Raw genomic sequence first — 25,564 nt, 5'->3', positions numbered from 1 at the left:
GAGCCTCAGCATGTAATCATGCTGGCCACATGACCATGGGAAGAGTCTTTGGACAACCCCAACTCCCTCAGCTAAGAAATAGAAATGAGCACCACCTCCTAGTCAGACCCAATTGGACCGGGGAAACCTTTACTTTTACCTTTAATTCCCAAGGAGGTTACTCTGTATCATCCTGAGCTATGCCCTGTGAGTCTGCAGAATATGCTACCAATAGCTTTCTGCAGACGTCCTACTAACGCTTAAAACACAACACTCTACACAAAAGCCAAAAGGTACATTTAAGGTTTCATGCAATAGGCAAGTCCAGGATATGGGAAACATTTCTGATGATGATGGACAGTCCTGCACAAATGATCTTTGATTTCCCTTCACTCAGAGACACACATAACATTACACCCTTGATGAAAGAGCTCATGATTATTAGACTTCATATGTGTTGATTATTAAGAACTAATGACATATTTCCTTTGCTGTCAAACACAAAATGTTGCCCATTAGCAGGAAAGACAAAGCTATCAGGGCAGAGCAGGAGAAATCAAGTTTCCTGATCTAACTGACAGAGAACCGGTTGGCAACCATTAGACCTGTATAAACTCTTCATATGTGGAACCTTAGGTGGACCTGAAGCCTCTCCCTTCTAGATCTAAAGATTGGCTTGTGAATTAATACATTGGTCCACCTGCAAAAGCATTTTGGTCTTCATAGTCAAGCCAGGGAAGCTGTTCAATCTGTATCGAACAAGACAGAAAATAATTTGAACACTGATGATGTTACCTAGTTTGGGTAATGAAAGATCTGTAAGAAAACAACCAAGCTTAGAGAGGACCAAGGACTCCTCAAGACAGAAAACAATTTGTTCTGACATTACATGTAGCCACAAATTATTGAGGATTACAAGACTGAATCTTGAAGCACCTAGCATTCCTACCTCCATCGTGCTTTCCTGCCTCCAGGTCAAAGTCAGTCCTATTGCCTTCAATGACACAAGCAATTTAACTATGTCTACTGAAAACTTAAATGCTGCATTTACACAAAATGCTAAAATGAGTGACTATTTTTTTTGCCTTAGAATATTCTGCAAGCCTACTCCTCTTGGTAAATCAATATATTGATTTACAAATCAATATATTGTACAAACTCAGGAAAGATTAATTCTGTCATTTGTATGGATCAAGCCAATCTATGTCTTCATGGGAAGAGCTAGATTAGACTGGTTTTGATCAACTTTTACAGATGGTATGTCCCAGGTCACAATCTGGCTAGTCTAGAATCAGAAAATAAGAGCTGCCCAAACAGGTTAGTGAATTGTTTGATGCTACTTCATTTCTTCACACATTTTAAAATTAAGGGGGGAAAATGCTTAAAAATCCATGTTCCTTATCATATATGCATGTTTATGTGCTTTCTTTAAAAAAAAAAATTGGGGGTGAAGAGAAATATAAGATTTCAAACGGGAAAAATGCACCAGGCAGAATTGACGATTTTCATCTATACCTCTCGCTTTGAGTCACCTCCTAAATATTTTTTTATAAATTGTCAGCCAATTCTCATTTTCACCGTTTTTTTGTCAAAACTCTGATTAGAAAAACCAGTTGTTTCAAAAAGCTCCAAGATCTCCTAGATTTGATGATATGCTACATGGAATATGAATATATATATATATATATATATATATATATATATATATATATATATGGAGAGAAAAATATGCAACTGATATTTTCTCTAAGCCCACATTTTCCTCCCAATCCCACTGACTTTTTTTTAATGTTAAGCGTCATCAAGTTGATGTTGACTTTTAGCAATTACATAGATAGACCTTGTTCAAGATTATCGGTTGCCAACCTGATCCTTCACATCTTTCAATGATGCACACACATCACCACAATTTCAGGCTATCCACCTTGTTGCCAATTGTCCTCTTCCTCTTTTTCACTCACCTTCCCAAGCATGCTGGATACCCCAAGAGAACGGGATGTCCCAAAAAAATGCTTTTCCAAAAGACAACTGGAATTTCTTGGGTTTTTTTCTTTGAAAATGTTTTGCTTCTCATCCAAGAAGCTTCTTTAGTTCTGAAACTTATTGGATAACAAGTGAAGCATTTTCAAAAGAAAAAAAAACCAAGAACGTCCAGTTGCTTTTTGGAAAAGCACCTTCGGGACAATCATGAGCTGAATGACTAAGAATCTCCATAGTCATCCAGAGATGAGATGTATCCAAAATAGGATAATCTGAACCTGGTCATTTGTGCCCCCAGTGACAACTTTGGACCGGTTGATTCTGGGATGCATTTGTTTGGTTTTCTTGACATGTTCAAAGGTCTTTTCCAACACCAAAGCTCAAGAGCGACAATATCAGATCAGATTCCCACAATAGAAGAAAGGATGGTGAAACTAACGGAGTTACCTGAGATAGCAAAACTGACTATTCTGATGAAAGAAAAGACGTTGTCTAGCTTTCTTTCTACATAGAAAACCCTTTTGGACTTTTTGCTTGAAACCGGAAGATAAGAAACTTTAATTTTGGGATTTGATGAGGAGATCTGCTTATGATTATATACATTACTGGCAATGTGTGAAAAGCTGGTGTTGTACAAAATGCCTAGGAAGTCTATCGAATGTGTGATGTTTTTAGGAAAAGAATGAAATATCTGTGTTATTTTAATATGCTAAATGTTTTCCCTAGGCACTGTATATAATACCTAGGGATTATGCAGAATGACAAGAACTATTTAGGCAAAGTATGAAAAGAGAGTTACAAAAAGGGTTAGGATAGGATTGTGGCTTGGGGTTAACCCTAACCCTTTACTGAAAAGACGTGTATGAAAATGAAACAAGAAATGCAAAATAAAGCACAAGACTTTCTTACTGGGGAAAAAACACAAGAGAAAAAAAGCAGAATTGATCTACTTGTTGAAATAAGGAAGGCTAGAATGACATTTTAGTGGGAGTATTTTATATTTTGCTGGTTTGCTTTCTGGCATTGGATAGAATGCCTTGGGAATGTGCGAAATATTAAGCATTTCATACTTTGGTGTCTCATTTTTGGCATACTATAGATTTCCCAGGCATTCTACAAAATGCCTAATTTCACACATTGATATCACAGAAATACTGTTTACCAAAGCAACAGGTTAATGTATTTTATATTTGTAACTATATCAGGGAAAGTTAGAAGTAACTCTTTTTAATTTTTCCCTTTGTATTTTTTGCATCCCTGTCTCTCTGAATTTTCCCTTTTTAATTTTTTGTTGTGTTTTATATATCTTGCTTTTTTGTTGAAATTTAATGAAGTTTGCAAAAGTAGAAATACCCTTTATCCCTGCTTCTTCAAGTCCAATGTCTGCTACCATAAAGTATCATCAGAATTATCTGGTCCAGTGTTTCCCAATCTTGGGAACTTTAAAATGTGTGGACTTCCAACTCCCAGAACTCTCCACCCAGCCTTGCTTCCTGGGGAATTCTGGGAGTTGAAGTCCATACTTCTGATAGTGGCAGGCTCTGATAGTGGAAGACCTTGGCTCAGGTGCCATCTTCTTGAAGGACACTAAGGAGTTAAATTCAAGAAAATCTCTCCAAGAAAATCACACCTTCTCCTTTCTTCCCCCGCAAAAGGTACTTCCTGTACTGCTGTTTTTATATAAACCTAGCACAGTCCTAGAACAAGATGTGAGGTTGTAAAAATTCCAAATGGCTCTATATTCACCCTGTTGCCTGCCCAGAACAATAGAGCATTCATCAAAAGTTAAACATTCACTTATTGTTTTTTTAAAAAAATAATCTTCATATTGTTTGGCACTAACAAATGGCTAACCTTCACAATAAAAAGGTGAACCCCAAAAGAAAGACTGCAGAAAAAAAAAAAAAAAAAACCAAAGGATCCTAACACTTCTGATCTTGCTTTGACCTGACCTAAGGAAGCTCACATGAAAGGAATGGTAATTCGGAGAAGTTTCTTTTTAAAGGAACGCTGCCAAAGGAAGGTTATGCATCTCAAAATCAGGTGGTTTAATTCTTAGCGCCCAAATCCTTTTTCACAGCCTCCAGAGATCATCCGATCAGATTGGAGTCAAACTTGAGCAACAGTTGAGTGGTCCTCAACTTACAACCACAATTGAGCCCCAAATTTCCATTGCCAAGCAAGAAGACAGTTGGCAAGTGAGTTTGGCCCCGTTTGATGACTCTTCCCACCACAGCAGTTAAGCGAATCCACTGCAGTTCTTAAGGTAGTAACATGGTTGTTAAGGGGAATCTGGTTCTCCCGTTGACTTTGCTTGCCAGAAAGGGGATCACATGACCCTCTGGGATATCGCAACCGTCATAAGTAGGAGCCAGTTGCCAGGCATCCGAATTTTGATTGTGTGGGCCCCATGGGGATGCTGCAACGGTGGTGAATTTGAATAATGATTGTGAGTTACTATTTTCAGTGCTGTTGTAACTTCAGTCAGGTTGTAAGTCAAGAACTACCTGTACACACACACACACACACACACACATACACACACACACACTCAAGAGGAGTGTAAGAACATACACAATAAGATTCCCACCCATTTCTTTTTCCACAAAAAAAATGTAATTTCCCCCACCCCCAATTTAACTGGAGAATTATAATTGAGAAAAAGGCATTGGTTTTGCTTAGCTGCCTCAAGTGACTGGCAGGAGGTATCACCTGTCCATTGAAAACCCATCATATTAAATTGGAAGAAATATTGACAGAACAAAAAAGTTGTCTCTATTAACTGAATACAAGTAGCCCTCAATTTTCAATCACACTTGAGCCCAAAATTTCTGTTGCTAAGTGGGATAGTTGTTAAATGAGTGTTGCCCCATTTTATTACTTTTCTTGCCACAATTCTTAAGCGAATCACGGCAACTGTTAAGTTAGTAACACAGTTGTTCAGTGCATCCGGTTTCCCCATTGACTTTGCTTGGTCAGAAGGTCGCAAAAGGGGATCATATGACCCTGGGGGGTCATAAATATGAACCAGCTGCCAAGCATCCAAATTTGGATGACGTCACCATGGGGATGCTACAATGGTTGCAAGTGTAAAAATGGTTATAAGTTACTTCTTTCAACTTCAAGGTCACTAACTGAATGGTTGTAAGTTTGAGGACCACCTGTAAATATTTCCCCAGACAAATTTGGTGTGACATTCATCAGCTGCTTTCCTTGTGAACTATAAAAGTACCAAATACTTTTAAAATAACTTTTAGTGGCTGCCAACTGAAATAAAGTTTTCATCCCTGCTGTCACAGAGCATGAATCTACAGCCCTACACCTGGCTGGACACAAAAACTCACAAGAGGCCCGACAAAACCATGAATAGCAGAACCAACCATTGGCACCGATTGGCCCAATCCAAGGATCTGAATATCACGTCGCAAAATCTATTGAGAAATTTATTGTCTGGGTCCTTTCCGGCTGTGGTCTTTTGGGGGGAACATCTGCTTCCAACTGTCAGGCAACCGAAATCCTTGAGCACAACTGAGCCAGATGCCGTCTGTGTGCTCACAAAGCTGCAAATCACACTCTGGCTTTCAAACACAGATCTCCGCCGAGCCTTCTTCTGTATCTCTGTGGCACCATCTGTCAAGAGTGTATTACACAGGAAAGCCTACAAGGAGGACACAGAGGCAGGATGTGGTTGTGGTTTTCCCCATGTGCTGTGTGAAGATGCTGCTGATGAGGAAGCAAAAGATTACAGTGACGAGTGTGTACAGTTTTGCTACGTCAAGGAGGCCCAGGGTACATTTTTAACTCTGTTTCTGAGTGTGTGTTTTTCTCTTTCTCTGACAAAGTTTTCCAAGCAGAATTTTTAAGTTAAGGAAGAAGCTTCAACTTCTTCTTTCTCCATCCTTTAATGTGTCTGCTATCATACTGAGTTGCAGCTTGCTTTTTCTCCCTGCAGAAAAATATTTAGGTTGTCTATGCAGACCAAGACTCAGAAAAAGCTCATAAGGGACTTTACCCCAGTCTTGCAAGTTGTCTTCTTATGAAGTTGTCTCTGAACTACAGGAAATTAATATGGTTCTATACTAGCTCTGAAATGTTAGAGAATTGTAAGAATTCCCTTCCATGTGTGAAAATGCAAGTCAACAGGTCCTGAGAACTGGTATATTATTGTTATTTGTTCGATTCATATCCCATATTTTCTGAAGGAGCTCAAGATCTTTCTTGCAGTAGATAGTTTGAACAAAGGCAGATTGAGTCACTGAGCGAGCTTCCATGGTGGGAATAGACTTGAACTTGTTCCAAGGTCCTAGTACAACATCTTAGTCCATATACTGATATACAATATATTCAAACAGGGAACATATGGAGTTTTAAATATAATGAATGAATGTATATATCCGAGTAGAGAGAACTCAAGTTTTTATACTGAAAAATAGTTTTAGAATTATAGGACTTGACCTGCAAGGATCACTTCACTTCTGGATGTAAAGGAATGTTGTATCTTAAACTTCCTACAGTATTTCTTTTATGGGATGAGTGATTTTGCTTCCACTAGTGATGAATCTGTTTCAAATTCGGAAAGTTTTGAAAAATTCCTTGTGCCTGGTAGAGAATCAAGTTGGGTTTCTATACTTGATTTCTGTTGCAACATAGAACTCATCACACACAAAAAGGGAAGAAGCATTCAAATAACTTGTCCTACCACATTGAGATATTCTTGATTTAGGGGATTCCAGAATTCATTAACGATCTTTTTCAGCTGAGGGTGAGAAATTTACTCAGACTCTTGTATTCATGGTGTACATAATTAAAATGTCTGAATTTGAATCCAAATGCCGTAGTTTGTTGGAGAGAGGAATATTCTAATAAAACAAAGGGCAAATCACAACTGTTGTTAAACGCCACTGCCAATGCACTTTCCTACTGCAGAATTGTCTCCGTGCTAGAAAAATCATTAATAGCTGATGTCCTTTCCCTCTGAATACAAAGATGGATATTCCAGTTAAAACAATACAGACTCTTTATGGTAGAAAGGACCGCATTCCTTCCTTTCAGCTGACAATTCACCTCACTTAATTTTTAAAAAATATCTCCAAGGTATGCATATCAGAAATCAAAATTGTGGCTACATTTAGACTGAAAGCCTGTTGAAGCGTGCAAGCAAGCAAATGCAAAACACATATAGACATACACATTTAAGTCTCCACCAGGCAAAATAGCCAAATCCTCCATCACTCAGCCAAAATTCCCAGATGTGTATCAATTGTTATCTTCCTCATCCCAGATATTTTCCATTCAGCTCTAGCAGAACAAAATTGCAATACCAAGAGAGAACACTTTGGGAAATACCATCTTAATCGTTATAGCATACTGGCCCAGTACACAAAATCCTTTGCAATTCGCCTTTTGAAATACGACACAGATCCTAAAGAAATCTCTCGTTTCTCTGGAAAATAGTTCTACAGATAGTCCTCGATGTATTATTGCAATTGGGACAAGAAATCCAGTGGTAAGTCGTTGAGGTCATAAGTTGAGGCACCCATGTGACTGGATCTGGACAAATTTTCTTGCAGTGCTGGTTAAGTGAATCACCATGGTCATGAAGTAAATCATGCAATTGTTAAGCAAATGGTGAAATTGTTAAGTGAACCTATTCTTCCAAATGGATTCTTCCCTCCCCCTGCCCCAGAAACTGGCAAAAAATGCCACAAACCAGGAAAAAATGTTGCAAATCAAGGTCATATGACTTCAGGATGCTTCAACCAATTGAAAAGATGGATTGGTTGCCAACTGCCCAAAATGGGGTCATGCAGTCAAGGAGATGCAACCTTTTACGATGGTCAGAATGCTTTATGGGCCGTAAAGCACCCATTCCAAGAAAGTTGTACCTCCAAATAGTTGTAAAATGACTGGTCATAAACTGAGAACTTCCTGTACTTAGCTTATGGCATTTCTATAAATCTTACAGTACAATTCTCAGCCGTTGTAAAGTATATATGAAAATGCATATGGACTGTATTATTCGGAGGTATGATACATACCCAAATTATTATCTTATGGAAAAAAAATATGAAGTGCAATGTATTTTTGTGTTTCTGATTTTGTAATTTGAAGATTGATATGGAGAGAGGATAGCAGTGACTCACTAATAAATTAAACCCACGCAAAATAAAGATGGATTTGAAATTACGCTGATCCACCTGTAAGGCACACACACAGCCCAACGCACTCCAGCAAAATCAAAATTTATTCAATTCTGGTTTAGCCAAGAATGTGCAAGAAGCTCTTTTACAGAGAGGAACACTGAGTCCTACCAATCTATCATCCATAACCTGGCGGAACAGCCTAAAAACGATTTTACCACATACCGCTCTTTGTAAAAATACTTATTTCTGTCCACTTTCTCTGACCCATCAAGCATCTCCATGTAACAGATAAATCACCTGCACAGATCCCACACGCCGGAAAAGGGCATGAATTAAAAAAATGTAGATTTTTGCAGGAACAATGTGGAATGTGTTCCAGGAAGACAATTTAAAGAGGGGGAAAGAATTTCACCATTTTTCTGGTATTTGAAGAACTTTTCCTTCGACCCAAGGCTCCAAAGTGCTAAGTTGTTTAAAATGTTTAGAGAACAGTTGAAAATTCCAAGAGACCAGATCCGTAAGAGGCAGTCTGATTATTATGCAGAGCAATTATCCAAAGGCTTCCTTGAAGGCAGATTGGTCGGTCAGATGGAAACATCAACCAAATGTTGCCTTCAAATTCCAAAATCACCATCTGGGTTCTGGAGAAAGCAAAGAAAAAGAAGTATCTGCTCTGCATCAGGCAATCAGCCTTATTCTCCAATGGGACTCTTTTGAATAGAAAGCACTGCGAGTTGTTTTGGGTTCCAGGGACAATGCCGGAACAGAACAGAACATTATTGAAAACATTCACCGTGAAGTTATGGCCATATCTGATAGGTTTTTGTTTAACTCAATTATGGCTTACAACAGGGCAGGGAGGCTATTGCCAAGCTTTGATTTTTAACGTAACCTTGTAACAAATGAGGGAAAAGAGTTAGATGCAGGGAGATTTTTTTATTCTTTCCAGGTCAGTGGAATGTTGGAAACAAATGATGTGAAATGGGGATCAGGATTCTTTCTATCTGTCAGCAGGATTGCTCTGAAAACAAGAGCAGAATGGGACTATTTGTGGGGGGCGGAATCTGGCCAAAGGAAGATGAGGTCAAACATGGACTGTTCCAGCTGTGGCTGCAGAAAAAAAAACCAATCCAGAAAAATTTCCCCATGAACCCCAAGGCAGTTGGGCCATAACTCAGAATGCTGTTGAGAGCTCCATTTTTAACTTCATCAAGAGGGACTCTAAAGGAAAAGGAGAGCAGAAACATGCATACATTCAAAACATGGCGGATAGTCTTCAACTTATGGGCATAGTGGAGCCTCCCCATCACAGTTGTAAATTATCATGGTTGTAAACCAGGTCACTCATGTGGCTAACCCAGATTTACGACCCTTTTTGTGGTGGTTGTTCAGTGAACAGTGTGGTTGTTAAGTGACTAACCACTGATGAGAATTCTGGGAATTGAAGTCCACCTACTTTGACATTTGGGAAATATCACTCTAGCCTGTGATTTCCTGGTAATCTCGCATCCAAGTCTTAATACACTCCAATCCTGTTTAACTCTTTAGGGTAGCCAAGACCAAGTGGTTGCTACAGTTGCTTCCTGATTGGTGCAAATTGGTGTGGAGCCTTCTTGGAACTGTTGAAAGAACTATATTATAGATTGGAGATAGATTTTTTTTTTTGTCAATAGCTTACAAGGTAATAGGTATAAGTAAAAACATAGTTATGAATACATGGATACATATAAGAAAAATAATAAATAAATAAAAGAAACAGTAGGACAGGGATGGTAGGCACGTTGGTGCGCTTATGCATGCCCCCTACATGCCCCATATAATGTCATATCCCTCCCCCTCTGTTGAGAGAGGGATGTTCAATGTTGACATAGATGGCCTCTTTAATCCCTCTTTCAAACCAGCTATCCTCTCTGTGCCACAAACCAGAAAGTCCAGTTGCTTCTTGAAAAAAAAGCACATCTGGGACAACCACGACCTGGATGACTGAGAATCTCCATAGACATTAGAACTGCAGTTTGCAAATCATGGTCATCTTTCTTGTAAACTCCTGTAATGTGCTCTCTAGGAAGCTGTTCTTGAAGAGTTTAACCTGGAGCAGTTAAAATTCTAAGAGAAACTTTAACTGGTCCAGAATGCAGTGTTGTAATCAGTGATAGCTGCCAGAAAGATTATGAACACAACACCAATGCTTTAACAACTGCACTGCTTACCATTGATTTCTAACCGCAGCTGCTGCTAGTGCTACATTAAAAACCAATTCATGTTTATCTATTTCTAGTGGTTTTTGTCTATCCATGAAGATCTAGATGATCTCTTTCCTGACAGAGTGTGATCAATAGGAAGTTGGGACCTTCCCAGTTGCTATCTCTCTTCTCTGGAACAGCATTACCCTAAAGATTAGCTGCTGCTCTGATGAATTTATAGAGAAAAAACTGATTTCTCCAGTGTAACTTTGACATCTGAGATGTTGTCTTTGATCTTTCCTGCAAAGACTGGTTGCTTCATTGTTTATTTAAAGTGTATTAAAATTTTATATGGTTGTCCATATTAAGAAACTCAGCTCTGGGGGACCCACAAAAGAAGGAAAATCCCCAAAATAAGGAAAACAAAACAAGCAACTACAACAACAACAACTAAGCAAAAACCTGGCACTTTAGCCATCCTTCTTTGATACATCCACAAAAACCATCTCCAACCTCCAACTTATCCTAACCCAATGTTTGGTGCAAGACTCAGCTTTCTCTGGCTTTGTGGAAGGATAAGATGGTGAGAACCTGCCAGACTCCAGGGAGAAGATTGTTCCACAGGGCAGGACCTGTTCTGGAAAAGGTCCGCTTCCTAGATCCTGCTAAAAGATAACCTTTAAGGAAAATAACTTGGAGAATGCCCTCTAGCAGTTCCTGGAGCACTCTGATGTAGATTTCTGATGTACGGTATAACAGAATAAGAGTTGGAAGGGAGCTTGGGGGGGGGTGTCTTCTAATCCAATAGAAGACCCTATACCATTCCAGATAAGTGGCTCTCCAGTCTCTTCATAAAAGCATCCAGTGATGGGGCACACTCAACTTCTGAAGGCAAGACATTACACTGGTTCATTGTTCTTACTATTAGAAAAATTCTCCTTAGTTCTAGATTGCTTCTCTCCTTGAGTAGTTTTCATCCACTATTTCCCATCTTCCTTCAGTTGCTTTGGAAAATAGGTTGACCCCTTCTTCTTTTGGCAGCCCCTCAAATATTGGAACACTGCTATCATGTCAGCCCTAGTCCTTCTTTTCACTAGACTAGAAATACCCAATTCCTGCAATGGTTCTTCATTCGTTTTAGTATTACAGATTGATTACTGCATTGGGTATGTATGGAGCACAGGATCAATTTATGATCAGAGAGAGGTAAATAAATAAATGGCCTGACCTCTTCCCTTTTTCAGCCCCAACCAATTATGTTCCAGCCTCTTGATCCTAAACCCAACCCTTGAAGAAACAGGCTACAAGCTTTCCACATAATTGGCCATGCTTTCTTCTCTCTCATAGATCTCTTGATGAGGACAAGATGCTAACCGTTAGTGAGGCACACTCTTCCCCTTACTATCTCTCTCTGGAAACAGCCATCTGTTGCTCAGCAAAGTGAGATTGATGGCGAAAGACTGGGGGGCACTGCTGCTAACTGCCACTTATGGGCCTAAAGTAGCACATTGTTCTTCTTTGTTGTCTTTTTCCATTTCTCAAATCCAGAGAACAGAGAAGAGGGTTAATAAGATTGGCTAATCAGCCTGCCCTTTGATTAACCCATAATTCCAAACGCACCTTGCAATTCGGAGGAAATGAAGATCAGCTTTAATCATGAAATGTTTCCTGGCCTACCCTATGCTTTTTGCCAGGGGTGAAAACAATGAAATAGGAAATTAGAAAGGATCAGTCCTAAAATGCATCCTCTGCTAACCAGGTTTGGGATAAGCAAGAATTGGAGAGAGGACCCAAGAAAGCTCAGATTATGAGAAAGCATCAGAGACATATTACTAGGATGCTGAAATGAAAAGTATGCTGGAAGGTGCATCCAACTTTTGGGATGGCAACATCCTGGCTGTTTTATCTAGGCTTTAGAAGCTAAGCAGGGTTGGGCCTGGTCAGTTTCTAGGATGGGAAACAGTAGACTTAAGAGTTTTTTTTAAAAAAAAATATCCCAGAAGAAAGCAACGACAACTCTCCTGTACAGCTGCCAAGACAACCTTGTAGACTTGTCCATTACATCATCAGAAATCTTGATCTGAAGGACTTCCATCTTTTTTACAGCCAGATGCTTATCTCTATTTTGGGCTTTCTCTCTAAACCAATGCGGAATAATGGTTAGAACATTTCATTCACTGTTCTCCTTGAAGGCTCTTGTTGGGACTTGGATGTCAATGAGATATCTCTCAGACTTAAACTACTTTGGAATGTGTGGGTGACTTTGGGAGAAGAGGGGAAACAACGCTGCCTAGGAAACAGCAAGAGGAGAGGCAGGAGCTCCCACTGGCTTAATGACCAGCGAAAGAAATTTAGGAAGGACCTGCCCTACAGGATCAAGCATTTAAAATTTGATGGCGGGAAGCTTGTGCCTTTAGACTTGCAAGATTCTGTTGATAAAGGAGAGTCCTAGTTTCCTGCCTGTTTTTTTTACTCAGGAGGGCTGATGCTGGATGAAGTGGGCAAATACAAACCTGCCAACATTGAGCCAGTTTGGATGTAAGGGTATGTAGAAATGTCCTTGGGAGACAGGCGGAAGAATTGCATGCTACACAACATTTGGAAAAAAGGCAGCTGAGCCTGCAAAATGGATGGGAGTATGAGAAGAGACTCTCCCTAGTTGCTTGGACTGCAAAGGTGAGGAGGGAGAGAGGTACTTTCAGACTTGCAAGATTTGGTTCATTGAAGCCTAGAATAATATTAGAGCTATTAGTTCTTGGTGTGCTTCTTGTCCGGACTACCTCACATCGGCTGACATCAGGCAAAGAAAGCATGACATCTTATTTCTTAGAGGCTGCAAAGACTGCTGAACAATCAGGAATGAAAAAGACAGGGGAGAGAATGTGAGCATCCAGGTGTTTGGAGTTTTCTTGTGTATGAGTTATACACAAGAAAAGGGAGACTGTGATATGTGTGAGAGAAAATGAATTTACACAGTATGGAGTTTATCATCTATGATTGACTAAATAAATCCCATTTGGCTGGATTTTCAGAACACATTAAAACACAAACCATGGTTTACAAACCACAACTGGGTAGGATTTCACAATACCTGAAACCAGAAACAACCTCATTATGGCTTGACACCATAGGTGAACCAGTCTCTGTGTGTGTGTGTGTGTGCGTGTGTGCGTGCATGTGTGTGTGCATGTGTGTGTGCGTACATGCGTGCATTCAAGACAGAGACTGGGGGAGAGGGGAAAGTGTTCTTAACTATTATTAATGATGTATAAAAATGGATTTTCTCCCTTATTCCCATATGTCATCTTCTAAAAGGCTATTTCGCAAAACTGTGACAACTCAAAAGTTTGCAAAGGAGGTTTTATTGAAAGCATTCCAATGAAATCCCTGCAAAAAAAAAAAACAGCAGGCTTTTTGCATCCGGCTACAAAACCAACTTTTGGACACCTAGAATCAAACTTGGGCATAGAGTAAATTTGCCAGCCTCCAAACCAAAGACCCAAAGAAATTGAGAAAGCACAGAACTAGAGGGCACGAAAAGCGACATGCAGCCAGCTGGGATGGTGGATCCAAGTGCCAGATGTTATTTCATTTTGGCCTTCATGAAACAACCTGACATTTAATTTGGACGGCTGGGAAATGTTTATATATTCACTAAGGTAGCAAGGAGGCAGAAGCTGTTGTATGTTTTTTTGTTTTGTGTTAAGCTGGGCTCCAGTTTGACCAGCTTTTTAAAATAAATAAATGTGTGTGTGTGTGTGTGTGTGTGTGTGTGTATCTTTGGTTATTTGGGTTTTCTCCCACGTAAGATTGGAAGTATCTAGGCAACGTTTCAATGAAGTCTCATTCATCATCTTCAGGCTTGTGTCTTTGGCTCTGTGCTTCTCAGAGTGATGTGAGCTTGCAGCTTCTTCTTCCTCACATCACTCTGAGAAGCACAGAGCCAAAGACACAAGCCTGAAGATGATGAATGAGACTTCATCGAAACGTTGCCTAGATACTTCCAATCTTACGCAGGAGAAAACCCAATAACCAAAGATGATCCACATACAAATACCCGCCTCAGAATATATATATATATATATATATATATATATATATATATATATATATATATATATATAATTTATATTCATATTTATATTCATATTTATATTCATATTCATATTTATATTTATCTATTTCCCCAAGCTGTATATGTGCCTTTTCCACAGCCTCAGGTAAATATGCCCAGTTCAAGACAATTCATTTTTCACTACCAATCCAAATACTAAAATCAAGGCAGATCAATTCACACCCCAAAATACTGGGGGAGCGGGGAGTTAAATAATAGCTAAGTGGTATAAAACACCCCGCCAATAAGCCTACAAGGTGCGAGCTGCTTTAAAAGGCAGCAAATTGAGTTGGACTGGAGGACAGAGGTTTAAAAATGCATAAAAACCTAATCTATGTCTGATGTAAGGAGAACCACAGTGGCACGCTAAAATCCAACCCTGAGGCCACCCTCAAACATGGCCACTCAAATGAGCCACCTTTCAGCTCAACCTATTGCAAAGGATGATGCTTGTGTGGAGGAGGAAGGCAAGTGGAAGGGAAAGAGCAACAGTGAAACCTGTTTCAAATTGGATCACTGCTCAGAAGGCGGTTAAGAAAGTACTCAAATTAAGATGGACTTGAAAGCATCAAAACAGACACAACCCATGTGGCATGCCAGCTTTCCCTCCTCTAGACAGGGTGCAGTATAGACCACAAGCAACAACTTTACATAAATACAAGTTATGGTCTCAAATGTGCTTAAAGAGGCTGCCTATCCTACATCCCCCTATATAGGAAATGCAAGAAAGGCCAGCTTGGTCTAGTGGTTAAGGCATCAGGCTAGAAACCAGGAGACTGTGAGTTCTAGACCCACCTGAGGCATGAAGCCTGGCTTGGGTGACTTTGGGCCAGTTGCTCTCTTTTAGCCCAACTCACATAGGGTTGTCATTGTTGTGGGGGAAATAGAAGAAGGAAGCAGGATTAGGTATGATCACCACCTTGACTTATTCATGAAAATAATAAATGTGGGATATAAATAAATAAGAACTCAAAGAGCGGCTTTCAAAATCAATGAAACAAAAAAACAAGTTTTTGGCAATCCAAGCCAGGAGAGACAGCTTGGTGTCTTCAATGTGTTTTTGACTAATTCTCATCAATTCCAGATACCATAACCAACAATACGGAATTTTATTGATTGGCCGGTTCACTACGGGATTTATACTCGTCTTTAGCTATGAGGCAATCAACGCAGCTCACAATTTTTAAAAAAATAAAGGCAAAATGTAAGCAAAACAGCATTAATCCAATTAAAATCCAGATAAAAATCAAGCATATGATTACATAAGGTCATTTTTTTTTTGTAATAAATGCGTAAGTGTTGCAGATCTGAACATCTGGAGAGGAAAACCAACAGCAAGCCTCTGCACTCTGAAGATAAAAAAAAATGCTACGCCTTTTAAATTTACCAAAGTTGTTTTTCAAGACAATGCTGTCGACTGTGTAGAACAGAAAGGAAAAGGATGATGCAGAGAGAGGGTTGGCATCTCAAGATAAAGAAAATGCACTTATCTTTCCAAGAAAATGAAAAAAAAAATTAACCAAAAGAATGCCATCAAGGTTTGCTATTCCAGTTATCATTTTTCTCTGCCAGGTGCCAAGCTGCTCTTGAATCAGCTGGGTCAGCTTTAGCATTTTCTCCTTATTTGACCTCTGTTTTGAAGCCAACTCATGGTGTCCCAACCCACAGGGTATTTGGACCCTTTGCCTTCAAAAATCCCCAAACTTTACAAGAGAAAGCTGGGGTGGATAGGAGAATGGACCAATCCAATTCCCTGCTGCTCGGAAATAATGCCAATTTGCACAATTACCCAAAAATTAATTTACTAGATTTCCTCTTCCCACCTACCCACCCACCCCAAAAGTCACTTTTTGAAGTTCTCATAACAAACCATAAAATGTCTGTCATGTTTATTAATGCTCTCATGATAAACACAGTCATTTTTGCTTGCAAGTGTTACCAATCATGAATGATACTGCTCGATTCGCCTTTGCTGTTTAGCTAAATTTTTATTAAAACAAAAAGACACCATTTGCGCACTGCCTCTCTCTTCTTCTTCCTTTAGGTGCTAATTCAATATTTTTGTCATTCTCTTGAGCGTTATTGGCTTCTTCATTGCCTAGCAGGAAAGGTTTTCCTGCATTCACCCAACAAAGGATCCAATTATGAACAAAACTACTTTATTATTATGCCATTTTTAATGTGCTTTTCCATGACGACATGCAAGACTAAAAATACCCATAAAATGGAAAATGCCATCAAATTAGTTTATGAGAAAACAATTCTTTTAAAGAAGAATACAGACAGCCATTAACATTTTGCCTGTAATCTCAAAACATCAGTGTTAAAACTACCTAAAATGCTTGGAGAGGGGCAGAAAGAAATAAAGGGTTACTTCATAGTGGAGAGTACAGGTAGCCCTCAACTTATGATCACAACTGAGCCCAAAATGGATGTTGGTTTAAAGTTTGTTAAAACTGAAATGTGTTAAGTGCGTTTTGCCCCATTTTACAACTTTTCTTGCCACATTTGCTGCGTGAATTACTGCAGCTCTTAAATTAGTAACATGGTTGTTAAGTGAATCTGGCTTCCCCATTGACTTTGCTTGTCAGAAGGACGCAAAAGGGGATCACATCACTCCAGGACACTGCAGCCATCATAAATGTGACTCAGTTGCTAAGGATCTCAATGTAAATCACGTGACCATGGGGATGCTGCAACTTTCATCAGTGTGAAAAATAGTCGTGTGACTTTTTTCAGTGCCGTTTTAACTTTGTTTTTTTTTAATAAAAGTTTTTTATTTTTAAAAAATACAAAAATAACAAATAAAACCATCTTCAAATTCTACAGTGTGTTGGTTGGGTACATATATCTTGTGCGCATAATAATATGATCATACATTACTTATTCAATTATATTTATAGCCATCCTAATCAACATTTTATATCATATTGTTTGATTATTATATTATCATTAACATTATAATTGTTATCTTTCAGAAATATAATCCATCCTTACTAAGTTATATTCATATGCTTTCAAAATCAATCTGTTATAAGATGCTACTGCTATTACCACTTATTTCAATTTCTTATTCTTCTGTCTAACCATTCATAGAATAAATTCCAAATCTTACAATATTCTTTTTCTTCCTGTTCTTTGATTGCCATTGTTGATCTATTCATTTCCGCACATTCCATTATTTTCTTAATTGTTTCCTCCTCTGTGCCATTTTAACTTTGAATGGTTACTAAATAAACTGTTGTAAGTCGAGGACTACTTGTACCAATGAGAGGTAGAAGCTAAGGTGCTGGAATAGGATTAGGGAGACTTGGGTGACTTGGGGCTGATCTCACTCTTGTGTTGAGAGTAATGTGACAATAATGTGAAGGTGGCTGGATTAGGACTGGTAAATTTGGGTTCAAGTCCATCCTCAATCATGGAATCCCATTGGAAGACTTTGGGCTCTTTCTCAGCCCAACCAATGTCACAGAATTACTGTTTTGTGGATAATATGAAAGGAATTCCATGCAAACTACCTTGAGCTTTGGAGGAGAGTGGGATAAAATTTCTTTTTGGGGTATCTTCAAGTTCACTGACTCCTTTTGACTGTCTAGATCATGGTTATCCAACGTTTTGGCTTGGGTCACATAAAATATATAATATACTTAATATATATAAACAACAAGCTTCCTTTACTTTTTATGTTTTTTTATTATCTTGTGGGAGCACAGTACTAGCTGTCCAGAGTTCCATGTGCCCCGTGGGCTGTGTGTTGGATATACCTGGTCTAGATGACTCCCTGTAATTTTCTTGGCAAGATTTCAGAAATGGTTTGGCCTTGTCTTCTTCTTCTTCCTAGGGTTGGGAGAAAGGGACTGACTCAAGATCAGCCAGAAGACTTCATGCCGACGACTACAATAGAACTCACGGTCTCCCCAGTTTCTAGCCTAGTCTACCAATCTGTCTCCTTTAATAAATAAATAGCTAACAAACAAATAATACTAATATATTGAATTGGAGTATCTAAAAGTGAAGTGGATGGACAGATGTTAAAAAGACCGATTTGCAAAACGAGCAAGGGAAGGCCAAAAATAAGACAAGAGGACAGCAATTTAAACAATCATCACAAAAACTAACTGGGATGGGGGAAGAAGAAAATCTGCAAGTTTTTCAAGACTAATGAAAGCTGACATAGCAGAAGACTGCTGAATGTGAAAATTTAGCACTGCACATTGACACAGGTTTAGATCCAATTGTAAGTCACCGAGTCCAATTCTAAACTGAAAGTGCAATTTAACAGACATGTATACAAATCTACTCATATAAGAAGAGCCAATAATTAAATAGGTAATGCCACCAAAGTCACAGAAAATCCAGACTTGGCTGTAATTTAGCCTGCAGAAACAAATGAAATCATGCAAAAGTGAAAATATGTATTAACCTACTGCTCTGCAGAAACACTAACTGGGGAATGACCCTGGTGGGAGATAAATTTCACTCCTAGCAGGAATAAAGTCCAGGAAACGTCCAAAATTCCTTTTAGAGGAAAAAAAAACCCTCTATTTTAAAATAGGAATGTGATCTTAGTTTCATTAACAATTGGACCATGGAGACAAATCAGCCTTTTTCTATCTAACTATTATTATGGGAACCTCAGGGAGCTACTCAGAAATGTGTGGGTATATAAAAAGTACAAATAATTTTGTAATGAAGAAACAATCCTCTATTCAAGAATGCCTTGCCTTCCAGAACACCTTTTCAGGTAAATATAATATTAACATAGCAAATGATTAATGTGAGAATGCCTGTTTTCTCCTACCCATTCACACCCTCTCCTTATTTATGACAAGGAATTCAAGTGTGAATTGTATGGTGTTTTTCTGAGCACTTGTCAGAATTATAGCTGTTATTTATCTTAAATAGATGGACGATAAGTGAGAAGTCACATAGATCATGGTACATGATGTGTACCGTATATTCTAACCCAGCTGTGAAATCCTCAATGCTGAGATACACTATTTTGTGCTGTTCACACTTTCTTCAATACCCACGTTTTACAAAACAACTGTTGTTGAATATACTTACCAAAAAAAAAAAAAGTTTGGATGATGAAACTTAAGTAGGACCATGCTATGAATCACAAGGTCACTCTGCATTTTGGAGTACAAAGAAACAGAGCTATTGAGGGACCTTTGTGGTTTTTTGTTGCGCCGCTTCCCCAACTGCAAATGTTCTTGGGAAAGAGCATAAATAAATTGTATATTTGTCACTTGTCTCTGAAGATGTAATCCAAGAATTGAGATTTCTCCCTTAAGTTCTTATAAAAAAAAGAAGGATATTAAAGGAAGTCACGATTAGTATCTAAAGGCCTGGGGGCAGGATTTTGTTTAGCCTCAAAAAGACAACAAGATAAATATAATGCAAATCAATTTATGGGGAGGACTCCATATCAAACAGGCCCTCACTATGGTTCTCTCCCATATCTGTTCAGTCAGCAGGAGCATCCACAGAAGACCCTATTGTGAACTTTTGCATGCAAAGACTGGTGGGAAGAACTAGCTCTGAAATCTTGAGGTGCAAAGGAATGGAGAGTCATCTTGTAACATACAGGCTCTCCTCGACTTATGACCATAATTGAGCTTGACAATTATGGCCGTTAAGTCATGATGGTCATAAATGTGACAGTCATGAGTCACACGACTGGGTCCAATTTTACTGCCCCCTTTTTTGTGGCAGTCATAACTGACAGCTGTGGTTGTTAAGTGAATGCTGCTGTCTTTAGGGGAACCCACTGTATTGTTGGAAGAAAATATCCTTCTGGGTTCAGTTCCAAGTGGGGAAAAAGACACTGGAATCATGGAAGTTGCTTGGAAAGAAGGTTTATTGATGAATAGGATCACATGCCTTGGAGCTCCTGGGAGAAAAAAGGGAAGAGATGCAGAGAGTCCCTGGGTTTTATGCCCTATGTTGGGCTTTGAATTTGAGCTTGTGTTCTGATTGGTTGTCAGACTCTCATGGGGCCATGCAGGGGTAACATGATAGGTTGTCTTTTGAGTCCCAGACTTTGTTGAGCCTTGCTGGTTGAGGATGCAATGAAAGGGCTTTGGGCAATTCCTACTATGACTCTGCTTGAAGGAGGTAGATCTTTGTTATGTAGAATAGATTGGCCCAGGCCTTAATGGCCTGTTAACAAAGGGGTGGGGCTGAGTTTCTGCCTCTATGAGTTTCTACTTCTCTTTTAAGGGGAAATATTCTGCCTTTTTAATATATCTTAAAATATTTTATTTTTCTAGAAGAGGGGTAGGTTTTAACTTCCTACAGTTTGTTATGGGCTGGGTTTTGCTGGAAACCATAACTAAACAAAACTTTCCAGCAAAACCATGGTAAATTGCGGTCACGTGAGGTGGAGTGTTGCAAATGGCCACAAATGCTGGTAGCTGAATGTCCCAAAGTGTGATCACAGGACTGCAGGAGGAAGATAATGGAGGAAATTCGAAACCAACTGGTAAGTAACTTTTTGTTGCTCCATCATAACTTCAAATGGTCACTAAGCAACTGGTCATTAAGTTGAGGACTACCTGTATTCCAGATACAGAAGCAAGCACTGCTTCTCGAACATGTTTAAAGGCAATGCATAGCAACTTCCTGTAGGACAATTCTACCTAAATGTTTAAGCGCAGGATTCAATGCACTGACGTATCTCTTCCCTCTTCACCTCTCAAACAATGTCTTTGTAAATATGGGGGTGAGGGGGGGAATAGTTAAAGAAAGGTTGTTTCCCTTTCAAATTCGTCCTCATCCTTGTCATGCACTAGCCCTCCTCACTCTTAGCTTAACCTCTTCTTCTTCCATTTTTCAAAAGCAATTCGAGCAAGGGTACAGTTAAATCAGTACAGTTAAATGAGCCCATCTTTTTGGATTTCCATTATGGACCTAGTTTGTGATGCTTAGTCTCCCTTGAAAATTCTGGCAGGACATTAAAAAATGAGAAGACTTTATGATGAAATAGTCTTTCTTTTGGGTCAAGGGACTAGTCCAACAACTAGACACAAGAACAGTTTTCCTCCGAAAGCCATCACTCTGCTAAACAAATAATTCCCTCAACACTGTTCAACTATTTACAAAGTCTGCACTACTATTACTGTTAATCTTCTCGTCACTCCTTATCACCCATCCCCTCCCACTTGTGATTGTAGGGCTGTAACTTTGTCGCTTGTATCCTTACGATTTATATGGACTGTTTCCTCGTATGATTTGATTGTTGATTGTACCCCATGACTATGATTAAGTGTTGTTCGTTATGATTCTTGATTCTTAACGAATGTATCTTTTATGTATACTGAGAGCATTTGCACCAAGACAAATTCCTTGTTTGTCCAATCACACTTGGCCAATAAAGTATTCTATTCTATTCTATTCTATTCTATTCTATTCTATTCTATTCTATTCCATTTGCAAGATCAAAATAATAAAGCTGACTCCTCCAAATTAATTCATTAATTTGTCATTTGTCCTATTCTGCAGAAGTCACAAATGCATTCCACCCTCTCTCTCATCTCATTAAAAATAGACAGATGTTCATGTGCACATTTGCAAAGCAGAAGAACTGGGAATGATGGGTTGTTGTTCTTTTACCACTAACTCTTAAAACATGTATTGTGTTATCTTCTATAAAAAGAGCCCTGAAGGATCTAACCAAAAGCATAGTTAGCAGAAATGGACAAAAACCTAGCAGACTATCTGGTTCATGTTTGCACCACCACAAATCACTTCCTCTTCTGCTCTGGAACTGCACCAATGACCACATTGTATACTCCGGGACAAATAATACATTCCCTTGTAAAACCTACCTGTCTTGTCTGGAGAAGCTGATTGGATGAAAAGCAAAACATCTTCAAGGAAAAACAAAGTCCAATTACTTTTTGAAAAAGCACCTTTGGGGCAACCTGTCCTGACAGCTGCTCTAGCATTCTGTTCCCAAGTTGACTCCTCCAGGACCTTCAACAGCAGACCAGAATCTTTCTGTTCCTAATCCTCAACAACAGATGGTCAAGATACTGACTAACCTCATTTATTAGAGCTTGGGACATTCCACAAAGGGAAAAAAAACGGTTAGGACTCATGGGGACACTGGAAAGTCCTGAAGACATGATTTTGCCATTGTGCCTGGAGAGCCAGTGAGGGAATGGAGACTGTAACATGCTAGTATTGTTTGTAATGTATGGATAGCATTACTGCATGGACGCTTCTGTGGATTATGTCTTATGGAGTCACATAAATGTGATGGGCAGCTATATAAATGGAATAAACAAAACATTTGAATCTAAGCCCGCTATTGTATTTTCTGAGCTCATGAAAATGTCACAATAAAATGTGCTGTTTCACCATCTTCTTAGCTGTTGTCTTGCTAATCATGGTTATTCAGCTGGAATGGAATCTCTGCAAGTAATAAGGGCCACCTGAATATATAGGAAATTGAATGAATAGATATGACAGCTACAGATTAAGCCTGGCAAGGGTAAAACCACATTTAGATATTTCTTTAAATATTTATTGATGCATCTTGATAGCCCAGGCTAATGGGAATTTAAGTCCTGCATTCTGAGATTCACAGGTTTTCTGCTTGTGATCTAACGTAATTTATAATCAAACCTACAGAGGGAGAATGAAAAGCTTTGGTAGTATTGTTTGGGGATGAGGGGTTCCCCTTATTCCTCTAAGGTTTCTCATATCCAACTTCTGTATTATACCAGCAACTAAAACAGTGAACAGACACCACTGGTTTCTGAGCTGGGTTAAACACTGAAAAGCACCACTGTCAAAAAACAGTTAGAAAATCCCAAGGGTATTTTTGCAGGGGTAAACTTGTAATTTTATGATGAAGCAATGGAATTCAAAATATTTTCTGAGTACTCAACAGCCTAGGAACTGAATTCCTATTTGCCTAGGAAACAGCTGCTCTTTTTTTTCCTTAACCCTGGTATCAAAATGTAGGCATCAAATCTGGTCTTCCTAAACTATGAAGATGGTTTTCAATTTAAAAAATAAAAAAATCAGAGGAATGTTTACAGAAAGCTAAAATGGAAATGAATACATTGAAGAGGAATTGAAGAAGTCTAGGAACATAATAGGGATGGGAAAAATGCAAATAAAATAATTTCAGCATTAATTTTCTTGATGTGTTTATATTGCAAATGTATGTGGATTCCCATGCATATTCTAATGTAAGAAACCGCAAAATGATGCAGAAAAGAGTAATATATAAACAATGATCAATGATCAACAACTAATAAGTTTATCAATCCATACCTTGAGTAAAGTTTCTCCTTGACTTATGACCACAGTCAGTACTGGAATTTCCATTGCTAAGCAAGACAATTGTTATGTCACACCTGATTTTATGGCCTTTTTTTACTACAGTTGTTAAGTGAATCAAGGCAGTTGTTAAATCAATCATGCAGCAGTTAAACAAATCTGGCATCCGCCATTGACTTTGCTTGTCGAAAGCTGGCTGGGAAAGTCACAAATGGTTTTCATCTAATGTGAAGCTTCATTTTTTAAAATCCAAATATGAAGAAAAAGTCAGTAGCTAGTCTAGAGAAGTCCAATGGATACAATCAATCCTATAGCCCTTGAAGACTTTTGCAAAGGAAGTTCCCACTGTTTTGCTATTTACCACTTAGCAAAAACTAAAAGGGCTCTGCAGTGAAAACTCATCCATCGAAATCCGTTTAATATAGGTAGTCCTCGACTTACAACCACAACGGAGCCCAAAATTTTGGTTGCTAAGTGAAACATTTGTCAAGCGAGTTTTCCCCACTTTACGACCTTTCTTGCTACCTTTGTTAAGTGAATCGCTGCAGTTGTTAAATTGGTCAAACTGTTGTTAAGTGAATCCGGCTTCCCTATTGACCTTGCTGATCAGGTGGTTGCAAAAGGTGGATTACATGTTCCCCAAGACACTGAAACCGTCATAAATATGAGTCAATTGCCAAGCATTTGAATTTTGATCACTTGACCACAGGATGCTACAATGGTCATAAGTGTCATGCCCTTGGTAGAGTCAGCCGACAGGGAGTGGAGGTGTGGCTCTGGAGGTTGTGGAGGAGGCTGGGGATGGGCAGTCAGAGAAAGAATCAGGCCCATCCCCTCTTAGGAACGGAGAAGGAAACAACTTGGCTTACAAGAGAGGAAGTGGTCATGATCCCCCTCATTGGTTGCAGGTGGGGAGAACAGTATATAAGAGAGTCGGTTAAAACACAGCGTTGCCAGAAGCAAAGCGTGTTTTATTTTGGACTGAAGTTATATTGGTTGGCATCCTTCCAACAGTCTGTGCCTTGTTATCTCCTTGAAGTTGGTAATTACTTATCCTGGTCCGTTGTGAAATTTCCTTCATTGTAGTTTGTTTTGATTTTTTATTTCACCTTTATCTGCTCATTGAGCTCGGACTGTATTGCTTTCTTTTGAAGATTATTTTTGAGTAAGTTTTATTTTCAGCTGAGAACAGTGAACAGTGGGGCCAAGTTGGAGGCATTAAAGGACATTTATTTACGTTTTGGATTTTGTTACATTTGTGTTAAACTCCGGGTCATCACAATAAAAACTGGTCATAGGTCATTTTTTTTTCAATGCCACTGTAACTTTGAAGAGTCATTAAACGAACTGTCATAAGTTGAAACCTACCTGTATTTGTGGATCTGTGTCTTTTTAGGAAATGGTTGAAAAAAGGTGTGTGTATGAACAAGCATTGAAGAGATGCGTATTTCAAATGCTGCATCAGTGTTCAAGTGATGTTATGATTGACCCTAAAAAGACAAGAGCTTTTGGCTGGCAAAATATGAGAAGCCTCTTTATTCCAAAATACAAAAAAAAAAAAAAAAACCACGGGCAAAAGAAGAAAACCAGCTCATGTTTGTCTGCAGGGTTGACTTTTATTAATGTAATATTTCTGTTAACAGCCTCCTCTATGTAAGGCATCTGTAAAAAGTTTGCATTGTTAACTTAATAGTGAAAATCTAATACAGGTTGTATTTGAAATTTGCCATTCGGCTGACGTCAATGGAGGCCTGAGAATCAGATTGTTATAGCCCAGGCCACGAAACAGACAATCAAGTCAGATGGTTTAAATTTAACCATCACTACGCCAACGAGAGTGCTTTACCACTTTTATCTGATTGCTAGAA

The 25,564-nt window shown here is 38.8% G+C and overlaps 1 protein-coding gene across 2 annotated transcripts in view; it reads right to left on the bottom strand.

The window, feature by feature from the left end:
* PDE3A (phosphodiesterase 3A) overlaps positions 1 to 25,564 on the bottom strand; it is a 265,055-nt gene that overhangs the window by 188,185 nt on the left and 51,306 nt on the right. The gene's annotated exons all lie outside the window — the stretch shown is intronic.

This window comes from Pseudonaja textilis, chromosome 5 (assembly GCF_049901715.1).
Source record: "Pseudonaja textilis isolate UNSWEBS1 chromosome 5, rPseTex1.2, whole genome shotgun sequence".
NCBI classification, from domain to species: domain Eukaryota; kingdom Metazoa; phylum Chordata; class Lepidosauria; order Squamata; family Elapidae; genus Pseudonaja; species Pseudonaja textilis.
This window is presented reverse-complemented; position numbering and strand designations above follow the sequence as displayed.